Source organism: Cavia porcellus, unplaced genomic scaffold, assembly GCF_034190915.1.
Source record: "Cavia porcellus strain 051 isolate PalLab524CR breed Dunkin Hartley unplaced genomic scaffold, mCavPor4.1 scaffold_8, whole genome shotgun sequence".
Lineage (NCBI taxonomy): Eukaryota > Metazoa > Chordata > Mammalia > Rodentia > Caviidae > Cavia > Cavia porcellus.
Genome location: NW_026947491.1, coordinates 62,863,343 through 62,879,523, shown reverse-complemented (window position 1 = coordinate 62,879,523; position 16,181 = coordinate 62,863,343). Strand labels below are relative to the sequence as shown.

The following is a 16,181-nucleotide window of genomic DNA, read 5'->3' as shown; positions in this document are numbered from 1 at the left end:
GCAAATTAGCAAGATCCTGCCTCAAAAAAGAAATTCAGAACAAACAAAGAAAAACAAGGCTGAGGCCATATCTTATAGTAAAGGCTCTAAGTTCAGTTCCAGGCACTGAAAAAAGAAAAATGAAAGAAAATAGAAAGAAAGAAAAACAAACAAACAAATGTATATTTAAAAAAAAAAGAAACATAGAAAGAAAACATGTTCCTCAAAATATGCCATCGTTGGCGTACGGGTTGATTTGAGATGAAAGCAATGAAGGAACAGTAGACAAAGGAAAAGGTTTTTTATTTTTCCTCTGTCTGCCTAAAACTGGAAAATAATTTCCCTTTGGGAAAGTGTTCCTTTTCCCTCTTTTTTAAACCAGGAAAAATAGCATGTCTTAATTACCTAAACAACCCTTTCTGCACCAGTCTGAGACCACCAAGAGGAATCTGCATAACAAACCTTACTAAAACAGCCCTTGTGGCAGCTGGCTTTGCACACAAACTGACCTCCCACAGAGGGACAGTCCTCCTCGGACTGTCCTGTCTTCTTGGTAATTTATCACCATTTGTTAAAATGTCATAGGAGTAATCCGAGCTGAGGGCCTTTTTGGGATGTTAGCCTCACTTCCCTAAGGCCTCCATACGCATATGAAATGAGCTATTTTTTTCTCTGTTAATCTCATTTGTAGGGCCCCAGCACTGAACCTAAGGATAGAGAAAAACCTCTAAAACCCCAGGATTCTTACAGAATCAAAAAGCTTTGTTTATATCCTTGCATACTAAATGCTTAATAATATTATTGGTTTCTTCATGCTCAAGAAACATAAAACTTTGGCCCAGCTATTCTCCTTGTTGGTATCTTCCCAAAAGAATTAAAGACATCTTATTACTGTGATGCATGCACACACATGTTTATAGCAGCACAATTGCTAATAGCTAAATCTTGAAAACAGCCTTTACCTGTATAACAGATGAATGAATGAAGAAAATGTGGTATTTACACAAAATGGAGTACTACTCTGCCATAAAGAGGGATAAACTTAAGTTAATTTGTAGAAAAAAGGATGCACCTTGAGACCAAAATATCAAACGAGGCCTGGGTTATATGGCTCATCAACACAGCATGCCTGCCTGATAAGCACGAGGTCATGAGTTCTATTCCTGGTACCAAAAACAAACAAAATATCAAATGAAATAAATCAGGCACACAAGCTTAAATATCATATGATTTCATTTACATAAGAAACTCAAAATATGAAGAGCAAAATAGAATATAGACAATAGGAAGTAGGGAGATAGATCTTTCTCAAATGGAAAAGGCATCAAAAGTTGGAAGAAGGGGGAGAGAAGGAATTAAGATGTACTATGTGTGTGTAACAACTTCACATAAGGAATGTAAATATTATGTACTACAAACATATACTACTAACTTTTTTTTAATTTAAAAAAAGAAATTGAGGGCCAGGGATGTGGCTCAGTGGCACAGCACCTTCCTTGCAAGTGCAAGGCCCTGAATTCGATTCCCAGTACAAAAAACATTTTTTTAAACACCAGATGGTACAACCATATCCTAGATTCATTTCTAGCTCATGTTACTTTTTTCTAAAGGTGGCCTGTAAATTATCTTCAATAGTGTATGAGCAAATTATTATTTCCTAATATGATTCACACTGAACATTTATTGGGAGCTGAGTGTGTGCACGCCACCAGCACGAGGTGAGCACTAATAACACTCTTTACACATGAGGAAATCAAGACGCAGGGATGTGGCATAGCCTCCCTAAGGTGATAGGGCCTGCGTAGACTGTCACTGTACCACCTCCTCGCTGATGGAACTGAAGACGGGGTGGGGATAAACAGATGAGAAAGAAGACAAAGGAAAGGAGTCTTTGTTGAGCAACAGGTACTCAAATATTTGCTCAGTGAATGACGACATGAAATAAAATGGAATGGATGGCCAAGAAGACTAGACCTTCCCGTTCTCAGACCTCTTCAGACATTTCAGTATCAGCGAAGAGGGCCAGTCTTTTACCCTACTCAGAAATTTGCCAATCCTGATTTCCTATTGGCTTAACATCTTGTATGAGGCGGTTGATGAAACTGCTGTGCATCACATTGTTGTATATTTTTCTCTTTTTCTTCCTCTCGTATAATCTAGATGATAGACCAACTGACTGAGTAGATTGAATTCTTTTTGATCCTACAGTGAATCTACTCTAAGGCTTTTATCTGTGAGCAAGCTGGATGGAATGTTTGCACAGTGAAATCTCTTAGAACAAAATGTGATCCCTTTTGCAATCATTCTGCCCAAAAGCACATTTATAAGTAAATAGGTTCCACTTTGTTCCTTTCAAATCCTTGTTTCCATCACTCAAGTACAGAGTTCTAAAAGATTAGATTATTTTAAATTATTTGAATGCTATTTGCTGGCACTGTGCCCTAGTTTTCCTGAGTCATATTATTTGTGTTCATTCAGATTGAGAACTTCCATTAGTAGTTAAATCTTTTCTATCTTTTTTTCTGAAATTAAATGAGGTTATACCCCAGGACTGCAATATGAAGAACCTGTATTAGAGAGAGTAGAGAACCCCCAAAGTTACTTCCAGTTCTCCAGAGAGAATCTACTAATCTACTATCTTGAGTCAGATTTCCTTTAGTTCATAGTTTGGCAAAATAAATTCTTTTAGGAAACTATTGCAGTTTTGAAAAGGTAACACATAAAGAGACACTTCTTGAACTGACTCACAACAGCCCTGATAATAAAGGAAGGGGGTCTTTTACACCCAGAATTCCTGGACTGATTCTCTATTACACAAATACGACTTTGGGACATTTGTCCTATCAAAAATTTACTTGGTCTGGGGCCAGATTTAAACTGTCTTATTGCAGACCCCCTTGGCTTTGCACCAGATGTAAATGAAGAATTGAAAAGAGCACATTTCTGACTGGTTCTGCACACAGTACTCAGAGACTGCAGAGCCATACTGGATGTTGTGTTCTGTGCATGTGTCCTGGGTCTCCATGACTTTGACGGACTTTTATCTCATCTTCTACTCATTGACATACACTATTTGCTCCATGTAAGAAATGACACATAGAAAACGAGATTAAGATCTGAAATTTTCTCATCAAAATCAGAGCCAGAGAATTCAGAATGAAGAACAAGGTCTGAGCAGTGGCTGATATATTGAGACAGCCATTTCCAGGCTAAGACGAAGTAGATCCAGTGCATGCAGTGCCAGCTTATCAGCAATTTCTCAGTGCTCAACACGCACTGACAAGTTTTTGAGCTTTGTATCCTTCGTAGACCATTTGCATTTGGTTTATGGGTCAAAGATTCTATCTTTAAATATATTCATTCTAATGAGCAGTCAAACTTCTTTTTTTCCTTTTAGCGAAGATTCTAATGTATTTCTAGGCTTTGTTTTTCCTTCTTGTAAATCATGCCTTTTAAGGTAAAAGTTTTGGAAAGAAAATCCCAGTTCATTTTTTATTAGACTAAATACAAGCCTGAAAGAAGGTCTGGAAATTCTGTCCTGAAAGGCTCACAGCTTTGTCTTTTAAGAGCCATTCCTGTGCGCAGCATGGGCATGGAACAGAACTGCAGCAGAGAAGTTTTGGGTTTTCATTGTAATTACTTATCAGCATTTTTCTATTCATGCCTTAGCTTATGACTCAGAGTCACTGGCATTCTCTATTGAATGTGATTTTTCCCCCTCTATCCAGGTCTTGAAAGTCAAAACAGACGAAGGTTCAAGTTTCTCATAATCTCTTCCATGCCGATTCTTTCATTATTTTTTTTTAACCTTGTCTGTTTCTCTAGCCACAATGAAATAAAAGAGGCATTCTAAAATGGTCCTAATCTTCACAGCAAGGACTCAATAGCAAATAGCACTTACCAAAAGATGTTTTTCCCCATGTCAAAATTTAAAATGTATGTGGTATGTGTACTTAATGTCTAAAAGAATCAGAGAAGGATAAATAACAATCCATAGAAAATCAAAGTGTGTGTGGGTATGCACGTGTGTCTCAGTGAGTATGTGTGTGAACTCACGTACATGCACTGACATCCTTTGCATTCGGTTCTTCTAAATGTATGTATATGTGTATTTACTGGCACATGGTTTGGTTACCTATATGTATGGTGAGGTCGTGGTTAGTGGGACTAATCCTTGCATCTGTGGTGGAGACTGGAGTGAAACTAAAGGCAGGCACTTGATTTTCCTTAACAAGAGACAAAAAAAAAAAAAAAAAAAAAAAAGCAAACAGCCAGAAGAAGCGTGATGGCTAAACATGGTGATTCCAAGTTTTCTATGTTTCTGAATGAGGTTATATAAGTATACATAGCTTCTTCACAAAGAAAACAGGAAACCTCAACTATGATTCTACAGCTAGTCTTTGCTCAGAGTCCAAATTTCACTATGTCACTTATGCAGCATCTAAAGATCTCAGGTGCAAGCTTGTCCCTTTCCTGTATTTATATCACTCTCTCTTCTTTTAGTTTTTCATTCTTGTTTTTTTTTTTTTTTTTTTTTTTTGTCTTTTTCCTTTTTATCGGTACCGGGGATCGAACTCATGACTGCCTGCTTGCAAGGCAGGCGCTTATGCCACTGAGCTAAACCTCCAGCCCCTGTTTTGTTTTGTTTTGAGACAAAGTCTCACCATGCAGATTGGTCTTGAACTCACCTTGTAGCCTAGCCTGTCCTTGAACTTGAGACAATCCTCCTGCTTCAGCCTCTGGAGGGCTAGGACTACAGGCATGCACTGCCCCCTCCAGCATTATCACTCTGTTTTCTGTAAATCTCTCTTACAAATTTATGAATCTATGGTGGAGTCCCACATTTTGCTGTTCAATAAGGTTGGGCAGAAGCCTGAGGGAATCAACCTAGACAAACTTCCTGTCAGATAGGTGCAGATAGTAGAGATGCCCATTGACCAGGCCTGGAGGATTCTGGTCTTTAGCCAGAAAAGTGTGTCTGGTGAAAAATGTCCCAACAGCTGCAGGAAACAGAGCCCAGAAAATAATAACAGCAAATAATTTACAGAAAATATAATCATACTCCTGCTCTACTGTGAAGAATATTGCATCACCAAAATAATGAAAATGCAAAATATAAATTGTTACATAATTCTGATATATATATTCATATGTATATATTCATATATATGAAGATGAGGTAAGAGGCAGATCTAAAACTGATGAACAATGGCAACACATGCATATTATTCATAAATATAGACCCTGAACAAGAACCATGACAAAACAGGACAAAGTAGCTGCTTTTGGACAGGGAGAAAGTACGCATGAAAGAACACAGCTTCAGCAATCCACTTACTACGCTTATCTCACTCTGAAGCCATGTATATGTATCACTTTGATAAGACATTTTTCTAAGTTGATTGTTGTCCAAAACTATCCAAATGCATAGGGAAGCCAGTATTTCTAACTTTTCATTTCCTATCTAAGGCAAAGCTACCACCACCACCACCATCACCCCAATACAGAGCCTTTCTTCATCCCCTGTGAACCACAAACATTGTATCTGGAGCAGTGAATTCCCCTGGACTAGGTGATTACAAAGGTCTCTTTCTCCAGGTTTCTGCATTTTCTTCACACACAGATTTTATGCACAGAAGGTGTTATCGATAGTATTCTTGAAGGAGGAATTTGTGTAATAACACTGAAATAATTTGCAATAAGAGGCTTAGCTTTTAAGGAAGTATACCCCTTCAGTTGCCAACAATAACCATAAATTTGTGTTCTAAATGAAGATATAAATATTAACTTGTGAAACGTTAAGCGACTCTTGCTTTTAAAGGATGAGTAACAGCCCCTTGGGAGTTAATACCGTTCCCCACTTGAATTCATTTGTACTTCTTCGCTGTTTATTTGCACATACTTGGCTTCGCATAGGTAATAAAAGATTTTTATTTCTCTCTGGGCTTATCCCTTAGTTACACACCAGATGCCTCACCTGAAATCTGAAGACCAGGGAGAGGCTGCTCTAAACAATTCTTAGAGCCAGAGAATTCTCTGAAGACAAAGGTTTTTAAGTCCAGTTGAAACAGAGAACTGTACAATGCAGAGGGAAGAACAGCTGCTATCCAGTTCTCTAGCCCTCACCCGCAGCCGCTACCCCGTCCCCCAGCTCAGAGAAACTAATTTCTTACTGTCCTCAGGGACAGAGATGCCAAAAGCACTCACTTCAGCCAGGTAAGCTGTGTTGATTCTAAAAGCAACAATGTTTGCCTCCCGAGAGTGGCACCTACGGCTTAGATCAAGCTTTTGTGTCTTTTGCATTTCGAAGCTCCTGCTGGGACAAATGGGCAACGAAGATAAAGTGTGGTGGTTGCTTAGTCAAGAAGGTCAAAAGCAATGTTGCCTGTGGAACTGTACTCTGTTATCAAAGAACAATTACAGGCCCTGAGTGGCAGGGAGTATGGTGACAACTCTCTAGTCACTATCAGAGAACGGAAATCAGAGCTGCTCTGTTATCAGCTCTACTGTTCCCCGCTTTAGTCCTCGACTAGCAAGTGCTACACAGTGAAGCCTGCATAATGGTTTGTTAATGAATGTTGAAATCACTTCAGCTTCCTGGGCCTTTGTGTCTTCTTATTAGGAATAAGGAGATCGGGCTGTGGGGAGTTAAAAGGATGATTGCTAATACTTATTTAACAAGTACTGGGCCCTGTTGTGAATTAATTAAATCTTTTGTCATAAAAATTATATTATTTCCTTTTAACATATAAGAAAATCAAAACACTGAAAGTTAACTAACCAACAAAGAACCCCACATTTGGTAAGAGAACCAGGATTCAAAATCTCAGTCCCTGCATTAATCCAGTGTGCTTTTGTGAACTTCTAGTGTATGTTGCTATTATTATTCTCATTTTGTTAATTGTTATTATGAGAAGATGTTTAATCTCTAATCTTTATATATAGACTGCATTACTTTTCATAGTTTGGTCCTCTGTATTTGAGGCTTCAACACCACTGAAAAGCCTATATTATCATTAAAATATTAAAAGTAGGAATATTTTTTTACCTACGTTGGTTGGTATAAAGTAGAGAATAGCAAATATACTGGGTGACAGACTCACCACCCAAACATGCTACTAAGAAACATAAAGCTACCACTCTAGCAAAATACAAGGAATAGGAATAAATACAGTACAGGAGTGCACTGATGAATACATTCTCTGAAAATGAAAGCCCCCATATGGGCCATTTCCCTGAGGAATATTATAGGCCACCAACTGAAGGACAACAGTGGAAATCAGTATGGAGATTCTCAAAAAACTAGGATTCGCGGTCCCATTTCACCCAGCTATTCCCCTTCTGGGATTCTTCCAGAAAGAATTAAAAACATCATACCACAGCAATTTAAGCACAAATGTTTATAGCAGCATAATTGCTCATAGCTAAATTGTGGAAACAACCCAAATGCCATCAGCCAAGAAATGGATAAAGAAGGCATTTTTTTTATATTATATGATAGAGTACTACTCCACCATAAAGAAAGATACATTTGAGATGTTTCTAGGTAAAAGAATATACCCTGAGGGCATATTCTTAAGTGGGGAAAAAAATTGGACTCACATGTGTAAACATCACATTGTCTCACCGGTGTCAGAAATTGAAAGAGTAAATAAGGACCAAAATACACAATAGATATTGTGGAATGGAAAAAAATTATTCAAAAGAGAAGAAGAAATAGGATGGGGCAGGGGAAAGGAAGGAAGGGAAAAAGATTTTCAAAAAAAGATGAAATGGTTTGATTCTCAGCACCAAAAACAAAACAAAACAAAAAAATGAAATGGAAACAAAATAAAGGGAGGAGAGGGGCTTGGGAAAGATATAGCAAAATATATACATGTACAGATTCCCTATGATGAATGCAGTCATTATGTATATCTAAAATGTACCAATAAACTTAGTTTAAAAAAAAAAGTGAAAGACACTGCAGAGGCCACAGTTGTGTGGTAGCAGAAGCACAGAATTTGGATTCAGCTGGCTGAGTATAAATTTTACCAGCTGTGTAGCTGTAGGCAAGTCTGATTGCCTTGCTGAACCTGATTCTGTTTCTGGAAACAGGGATGAGTCAGACATCTCACAGACATATCATGAAGACTGAACGGGCTGACAGAGGACATGTGGCAAATTCTAAACTTTTGCTCTTCAAAGCAGGTGCCCAGACCAGCATGGTTAACATTGTGTGGGAGTTTGTTGGAAAGCCCATTTTCAGGCCCTACCCACATCTGCTGCAACAGACTCTGCACTTCAACATGATTTCCAGGTAGCTGGGAGCACCCTGAAGTTTGAGGAGTTCTGCCCTAAAGCACTAAGTGAAGATCTTCTGTTGCAATCCTGAATCTCTATTTTGTTTTCATAGATTGCCAAGAACGTTAAACGTGACTAAATCTAAAGGACTGAGCTGTTCCCAGATGTTTCCACGTAATCCTCTTCCCAAACTTCTCGATGAACTCACCAGGCATGGGGCAAGAACACCAGCCACAGGAGTGGGTTATTTCTGGAGAGTTTCCTCTGCTCATGAAGGGACCTTCTGAGAGAATCTTGACCTTATAAAATCTTGTGCTTTTTTTGAGCTAGAAGAACCAATAAAATGCAAACCCACATGTATACAATACTACTCCAGCCTTGGGAAAGATTGTTAAATCCGAGACTAAATGTAGGTGCATGCCAAAGTGGAGTTGAAGTGGATTTTAATCTTTCCTGCTCACAGTGCCTGAGGGCAACAGCTAAAGGCAGCAACTCAAAATGGGAGACTTCTTACCATAAATCTGTCCTTCATTAAATCCTTGGTATACATAAGACACCCATGATAGGTGCTCCACCAAAACCTGTTGTGAACTGAGCTGAACTGAACTGAGTTGAATTGAATTGAATTGAATTGAATTGAATTGAATTGAATTGAACACTTGATCAGCTTCCTAAACTGCCATTAAGGTTTTTAGTATAACTGTAAACTGGGCCAGATTCTGGATATATAGGGTATAGGAACTCCTTGACTTTTGGCTGGCTTAACTGTGTTTTACAAGCACATGCCATGTAAGTGAACGTGCACACACATAAATTGTTACAATTGTTATCATTATGTTGCCTTCAATTCCTAGAGTCACAAACTAATCTTTTCTCTTTTTTTCTTTTTCTTGGTACCAGAAATCAAACTCACAACCTCGAACTTGCCAGGTAGGTGCTTTGCCACTGAGCTATATCCGCGGCTCTCAAAACTAATCTTGGAAACATGCACACTTTATTAATCTGTTGGAGTGTCATAATAGAGAGGCACTGGTTCAATTTGTAAATTACTTATGCAAAAAAAATTGTTTGCATTTCCAAAGATTTTTAGTGTCTCAACTACAGAATATTTTAGTTGAGTTTATTTGTCCCTCTGGACTAGTGGTATTTAGATTTTCATTTGTTTGGACACAAAAGAAAAGAGGATGAGAAAAGCTAATGGCATTTTCTGCTGGAAAAATGAGGTGCTGAGGGGTAGCACAGTTACCTCCAAAGACCATGATTACAAAATGCTCCCAAAGCCCAGAATCATGGGAACTGAAGAGCAGCCAGTGTGTTCTTGGACGCATCTGCATTTCTTGAAGATGCTGTATCAGATGGTTTTACTTAAAGGTAGGATTATGTAAAAGATTTTTTGATAACTGGACAATCTGACAGAATGTGCCCCCATCTGTTCACATGTTTTTATTTACATTTTGCTTTAAAATTTGTATTTACCCAAGATTCAAGCATCTCTGGCCATGCAGTGAGCTCGCAGGGCTTCCTGCATGAAAAACCAACAGGCCCATGCTAGGTAAAGCAAGGCGCTAGGATAAGGAGCAGCTTTCAGGGTAGGGATTATTTATAATACAGTGAGTCCAACTTTCAATCATCCCCTGATTCCAGCAATTTAAACTCAATCTGGGGTGAGTCCCTGGAAGAGGAAGCAGGCAATAAAGATCTCTGAGCAGTGCAAGATGAGGTTCAGATGTCTCTAGATCCAGCCCTCTGTTAGCACAAAGACCAGGCAAAGCCCTCAGCAAGGCTGCAGAGAGGAACTGAGGCTCAGCCACTGATGGTCAGTAACACACTGCCTTCAGCAGCTGTTCGTAGCATCTTTGGTAGATGCTGATGTGTGAGCAACTGGGTTGCTGTGTGGAAAATTTTCAGTCTTAATAAGGGTCAGTATTCATTATAACTATTTGGGTATGTGGCAGAATCCAAATTCAAGCTAGTGGAAAGCTAAAATGAAATGTATTAGCCCACCTAAGTCCTTGAGAGCTATGTCTGACATAGACATCTCACTCTCATATCTCAGTTCTTCATAGCTTTATGCCAGGCAGTCCACCATGATGGTAAGGTGGTCCCCAGGCCCACTCCTACAACTTCGTAATTCCCACACAGAATTTGCTTCCAGAAAGGTTCTGATGGGCCTGGCTTGAGTCTTACAGTTAGCCAGAAGCCAATGATTGTTGCCATGGGAATGCAGTCTCTTTTATGCAGGCTCCAGATCATGTGTTCCTCCCCAGAGAGAAGAGATGGTATTGGCTTCACCTGATTCACAGACAGGGAGAGCCAGAAGATGATCGTTTCCTTGAAGAAAAAATTAAGCTTCTGCTACAACAAGAAGGAGGAAGTCATACTGCCAGAAATTTTAAGAGATTCTCCCAGCCTTTCTCATCATGAGCACTTGAAACTTAATAAGAAGCAAACTTCCTTTGGAAATGAGAGCCTTTTTCATTGTAAAATGGGCAGAGTGACCAAAGACTTAGAGCCTTCGCTCACTGCTCAGATTTCATCATCAGGCCTCCACCATCAAGAGAGACAACAGAATCTGTGATTCAGTCACTGTCCCGGGGCTCGGCTCCCCACCCACTGTCTCCTTGCCAGTTCACTGAGTCACCCATGCTCCACCCAGTGCGTTCTGCTTTTCCCACAGTTTCCCGGACTCTCCTGGGACAGATGGCTGCTCTCAGAGCTGAGGAAAAGAGGTGACGTCTTTTAGAAACAAAAGCACCTCTCCAGCCCCGCCCTGTGCACAGCTAGCAGAAGAACTGGCTAAGGAGGTGGGGTGGGGATTACTCACTTTGCAGTTTCTGCCGCACTGAGGACCAGATTCTTGGGAGTCTTTTGTTTCTGCTTTTTTTCAAATGTGCTGGGGATGTACCTAGGGCCTCATGCATGTGAGACAAGTATTCTACCTCTTAGCTACATCACTAGCCCAAACATCACATTCTTTGTTATAAAGGATGGATTCACTCATAATTATAAAAGATGGACTCACTTGTACCTTTTGCCATTTCTCTGTTTAAAACAAACAAACAAAAATAAATAAATTCCTGTATTATCCTTTTAGTTCACTGGATACCAGATAGCTCAGGGTCTCCTCCTACTCAAAGCTTCCCTTTTTCTGCTTCCCATTCTCTTTCTTATTCGTCTGAGAGGCAGCATTTATCACCTGCACTCTCCTAGCACAATGTCAGAGACATAGTTACAGAGCTTTTCTTATGATGTGATGGCTACCTAGGTGGCTACCTATCCGCAGTGACTCTTTAAAAAGTCAGCCATTGCCCAATGTGTCTCTTATTATATCAGGGTACTGTATACAGAGGCAGGCACACAGAAATTCCCACAAAGGTTTATGCAGTGAGTGAAAGATTACATGACTGAAAATGGACAAACAGCTGTAGACTTCAAGGTGAACAGACTGTTGTAGCTTGGCATAACTAACGCCATCTTGTGCCCTGTGTTTGACTTGTGCCCTGTATTTGACCCAGAAGAGTGAAAAATTACTCAGGGTACAAGTCCCATGAGAAAAGCAAAATGAGCTGCACCCACAAGAGAAAAAATTAACCTGCTCAACAAAGGAGCAGGATACAGATGTCAGCCAAAATTAATGTAAGATTCTAGCTAAATTGTTTCCAACAGGATGTCTTGCTTTGTGGTTATTTGCTTTAAATGCCCCGTAACCCTCCAGTTCAGGACCACTCGGTTTGACTCTGGAACATGGGTTTATGCACATGGTCGCTGAGCTCAGCTAATAAAATTCCAAAATTTATCAGTTTGGCTGCTTGGATTCCTATATTGTTTATGAACCCACTTCACAGATGAGAGTTCAACAATATCGGGATAGTCTTTGGTATTTTTGCTTTCATTTTTTATGCTTTTATCTCCAGGAAATGACTCAGAGTCCTTTTCTTTTTAATATAATCACCAGCAGGTTCCTTATTGTAGATAATTCCAGATACTGCTTTGAAAACCGACAGCAACCACACTTAACAGGAAATGTTTTTCAGTAACTATAGAAGATGACAGTTCTGAGATATTACATCAATGAAAAGGCTACAGCAGCCTAATTACTGACATAATGTGTTCAATGTTTGGATACAATAGGAAACATTCATTAAATGCTTTGTGATTAATCTGCAATCAATTTAGATGCTTATGCTCTTGTGCTATACAGAATTAAATGCAGCAATATAAATATAAATAATGAATAATAAGCTGTAGGATTTTGGAATCCTCTAACAGACAATGGGCCATTCAGGTTTTTGTAGTTTCTATTGAAAGTCATTTAGAGGTGTTTTAAATATATTTGAAGAAAGAAATAATAACATAATAATAATCCTATCATTCCAAAGAGTAGTAATAAAAATAATCATAGTAAAAGAGGGAGAGGAATTCAAATCTGTCTTAGTATACCTTCTTGCTTTACTCCCTGGTAAATAAAGAAGACAATGTTTCCATTTGTGCACTTTTCATTTAATAAATGTTAATTAATAATCTATTATGTTCTAGGCAATGTTTTCCAAGTGAAGATTGTAGATAATTATATAAATAACTTACCCTAACTATAGTGAACTGAAACTCACTAAACAAGAGAGAATCCAATGTCTTATTTATTCCTTCAAAATAATGCCTTCCAGTGACCAAAGTTAGTGATACCCATGTTCATACAGTACCTCCTACTTTACAGAGAGATTTCATATATATGTACTGTCCATGGTCATCAGGACTATTATGAATACAATTTTGCAATTGAGAAAGTGAAACTTAAAGAAGTTAGGTAAATCATTCCAGGTGACACCAATGACAAGTTATTGAGCACGGACTAGCACCAAATCTCCTGGCTTTGAGTTTAGTTCTCTTCCTAATTATTTTTCATTTTAAACAAGAAGTCAGAATGATGGAGTTATAAACCAACTTCAGAACCTAACTCTGATGAAGACATGTTATCAAGAGTGTTTCTAAACTGCAACCTCATTTTATACTTGTCTAGGGGCATCAAAAAATTGGTGGATTGAGACTGTGATCTTTGGCACCCATCCCTTTCTTCAAAGTATGTCATAAGAATTAACCGAGGATATTCCATTCACAGAACTCAGCCAAGAATAGATGGAGTTGTATACTCAACACTGTTGATAAATTGAAAGTCTCTGAAGCTGTGTTTCCACAAGCTTTAAACAAGTACTCATTAAAAAAGCACTAGATTCTAAATCCTTGGATGCTTTTTGAGAGCTCAATTGACTCTTTCGAATCAGACACAAAAATCAATGATACATGCCCTTGAAGAAATGAAAGCTAAAACACTTTTAGCTTTGCCAAGTGCAGATTTTACCGGCATGCTCCTAAGAATGAAATTAATATTTAGCATTCTTAAGTGAGCTCTTACATCAATATAAATAGATGTAACTTAGTGGCTGGTGACAGAAGATTCCACCCATGTCTGTTCCTCTGCCCTCCTCCTACTCTGTATTATGACTAAATGGTCTCTAATCAGCTTACAGGTCCTCAAGAAATATCACTTACAAAGCCATTAGTGGGTTAGTATTTTCTTTGGTGGGTCAATATCTGAGCTGGTGGTCTCTCTTAAACCCCAAAGAGCCATGAAGAAAGGAAAGCCTCTAAAAGGTAAGTGAAGTAATCTTGTGGAAAGGAATAAAATTTAGCACCAGAAAACCTGGTTTACCTCTTTTTCTTGTTTAATTTCTCTGTACCTCAGATTACTAATATGCATAATGCGGTTTCTCAATACATACGGTCTTGGAATCTTTTGATAATATTTAGGAATAATTCCCTTCACTCTCAACATCACACAGTTGTTGAATCAAATGAGAGGAGGTCTTTGAAAGTGGTTTTATAAATTGCCACAGGATCACATCTTTATTTTTCTCTTTGAAAATCTTTAATTTTACAATAAAATTATGTGTTGCTAGAAATCTGTCAGTAAGATGAACCAAAAATTATGTAATAAAAATAAATTTATTTTATTTTTTAGGAAAAATAAATTTAAATACAAATGTATAAATGGGTAAGTTAAGAGCACTAGAAAGTGTTTTATTTTTAAAATGCTGAAAGTTTGAGTGAGACATGCCAAGAACTGATAGCTTTCAAAATCATGTTTTAGTCTTTTTATTAGTAATAATGAACTTATTGCAATTCTATGTTACATGATTTTTATAATATTCTATAATTTGGGAGTTAATGAAATCATGCATAGAGTTTGACCTTAAATAATTGACAAAGCAAGGAACTAAGATACTTTGAATGACTTGAAGTTAAAAATGATACTTATTCTTCATGGCTGAATCTATACTATGTTATCATCCTATCTCTGTAAGACACTTTCGTCTGTGACACTCCCAGAATTGTCTTGTTTTTAATGACACTGACAATTTAGAAAAGTACTGTTCTGTACTGTATTTTACATAATGTCTCCCAGTTAGAATTTAACTGAGTTTTTCTCATGAGTAGACTGGGCTTATGAGTCTAGACGAGGAAGTCTCCAGTAGACATTTTAATTACTGGAGTTTAGGGAGACACAGCCAGGCAGTTTTTCTGGCATGAAGAAAAGCCTTTTTGCCTGAAGAAGCATGAACCACAGTGACATCTCACAGCTGCAAGAGCGCTGTGAACATGAAGAGACTCTTCCAGCCTATCCTCCAAGAGGATTTACTCATTCTAGGAGCCCGGGTCTGTTCACTAGCTGAAATCACCCCTGAGGACTTCCAATGCTATCTCCTGAATGTTTCTGTGGAAGAAAAGTATTGCCAGTCTTCTTAGGGAATTTAATTAAAATAAAAACAGTACTCACTCTATAGAAATGCACTCAGAGGCAACATTACTGACCTGAAGTTGATATGTGAAGCCTCCACATTGTCCTAAGCATAAGGGTATGAATAAGAACATGGGATTTATGGTGCTGGTAAATGTCCCTTTACTAGAAGAAAAAGTCAATTTATGAAATCTCTCTCACACCAACAATCTGAAATTCTACTAAAACATGGAAGAAAACTCCAGTATGTGGACCCAAGCAAACTAATACTACAGCTCATAGAAACACATCTGAATTTGAATCTAGGAAACTGGAGGAATCCCAAAAGACTTCTTGCAAGAATTAACTACCTTATTCCATTTTTGCAAAGGCCGTGCTGTTAGTAAAAGGAAAAGCAGCTTCAAAATATAGTAAAGTATAAATATGATGTGATACACATGCATATGTTCTATGTGCAGTTTCGCTTCTATTTTTGATGATAATATCTTGATTTATGTGCATTTAGTTACTTAAATCCTACTGTAATCGTCATAATGACTCTGTCCTACACTGATATAATAATAAAAGCTTGTATTTATTGGAATATGTCTTTGATTTATATACTGCATTCATTTATTCCTGTCTGATGTAAGCGCTCACTATCTTTGTCTAAAGATGAGGAAAGTAAAGCTTAGGAAATTAAATAACTTGCCTGAGGAGACACAAATAAAATCAGAACTTGAATGCAATGCTAAGACTGGCTCCCAAGCTTAAATTATACTTATGTTTAAAAGTTTATTTTAAAATGCCTGTGCCAAGCGAGAGCCATGTCTTTCTTCTTCTTTTATTAATTATTGAAGTTTCCATATGGTATATATTTAATATCAGAACATAATAAGGAGGATAATATATAATTACTGCTGACTGCCACTGTGAAATAAAACAAAGAGGCACAATCTAATTGATTATCAAACCAATCATAAGGTAAAAGAGCCACACACCACCACTCTAAGCTCTGGAACCACAGTGAGAGGAACTTGGCTCTTCATCCTCTAAAGCGTGGATATTTAGAAAATTGTAGACAATGTAGAATATTATTATATTGAGATCTAGTAATCCAACAAATTAGGAGGCAATTGCTATCAAA

The 16,181-nt window shown here is 38.0% G+C and overlaps 1 long non-coding RNA gene across 8 annotated transcripts in view; it reads left to right on the top strand.

The window, feature by feature from the left end:
• The window catches only part of LOC111758592 (uncharacterized), a 272,253-nt gene extending 259,507 nt beyond the window's left edge, over positions 1-12,746 (top strand). For 4 of the 8 annotated variants that reach the window (XR_010049374.1, XR_010049371.1, XR_010049364.1 and 1 more), the window contains 4 exons: positions 8,170-8,278; positions 8,375-9,051; positions 9,163-9,192; positions 10,530-12,746. This is a non-coding gene — a long non-coding RNA (uncharacterized LOC111758592). Of the gene's footprint in view, positions 1-5,936; positions 6,196-8,166; positions 8,279-8,374; positions 9,052-9,162; positions 9,193-10,529 lie in introns of all 8 variants that reach the window. The other 4 variants (XR_010049372.1, XR_010049368.1, XR_010049366.1 and 1 more) reach the window with 3 other exon arrangements.
• Positions 12,747-16,181: the final 3,435 nt, after the last annotated feature.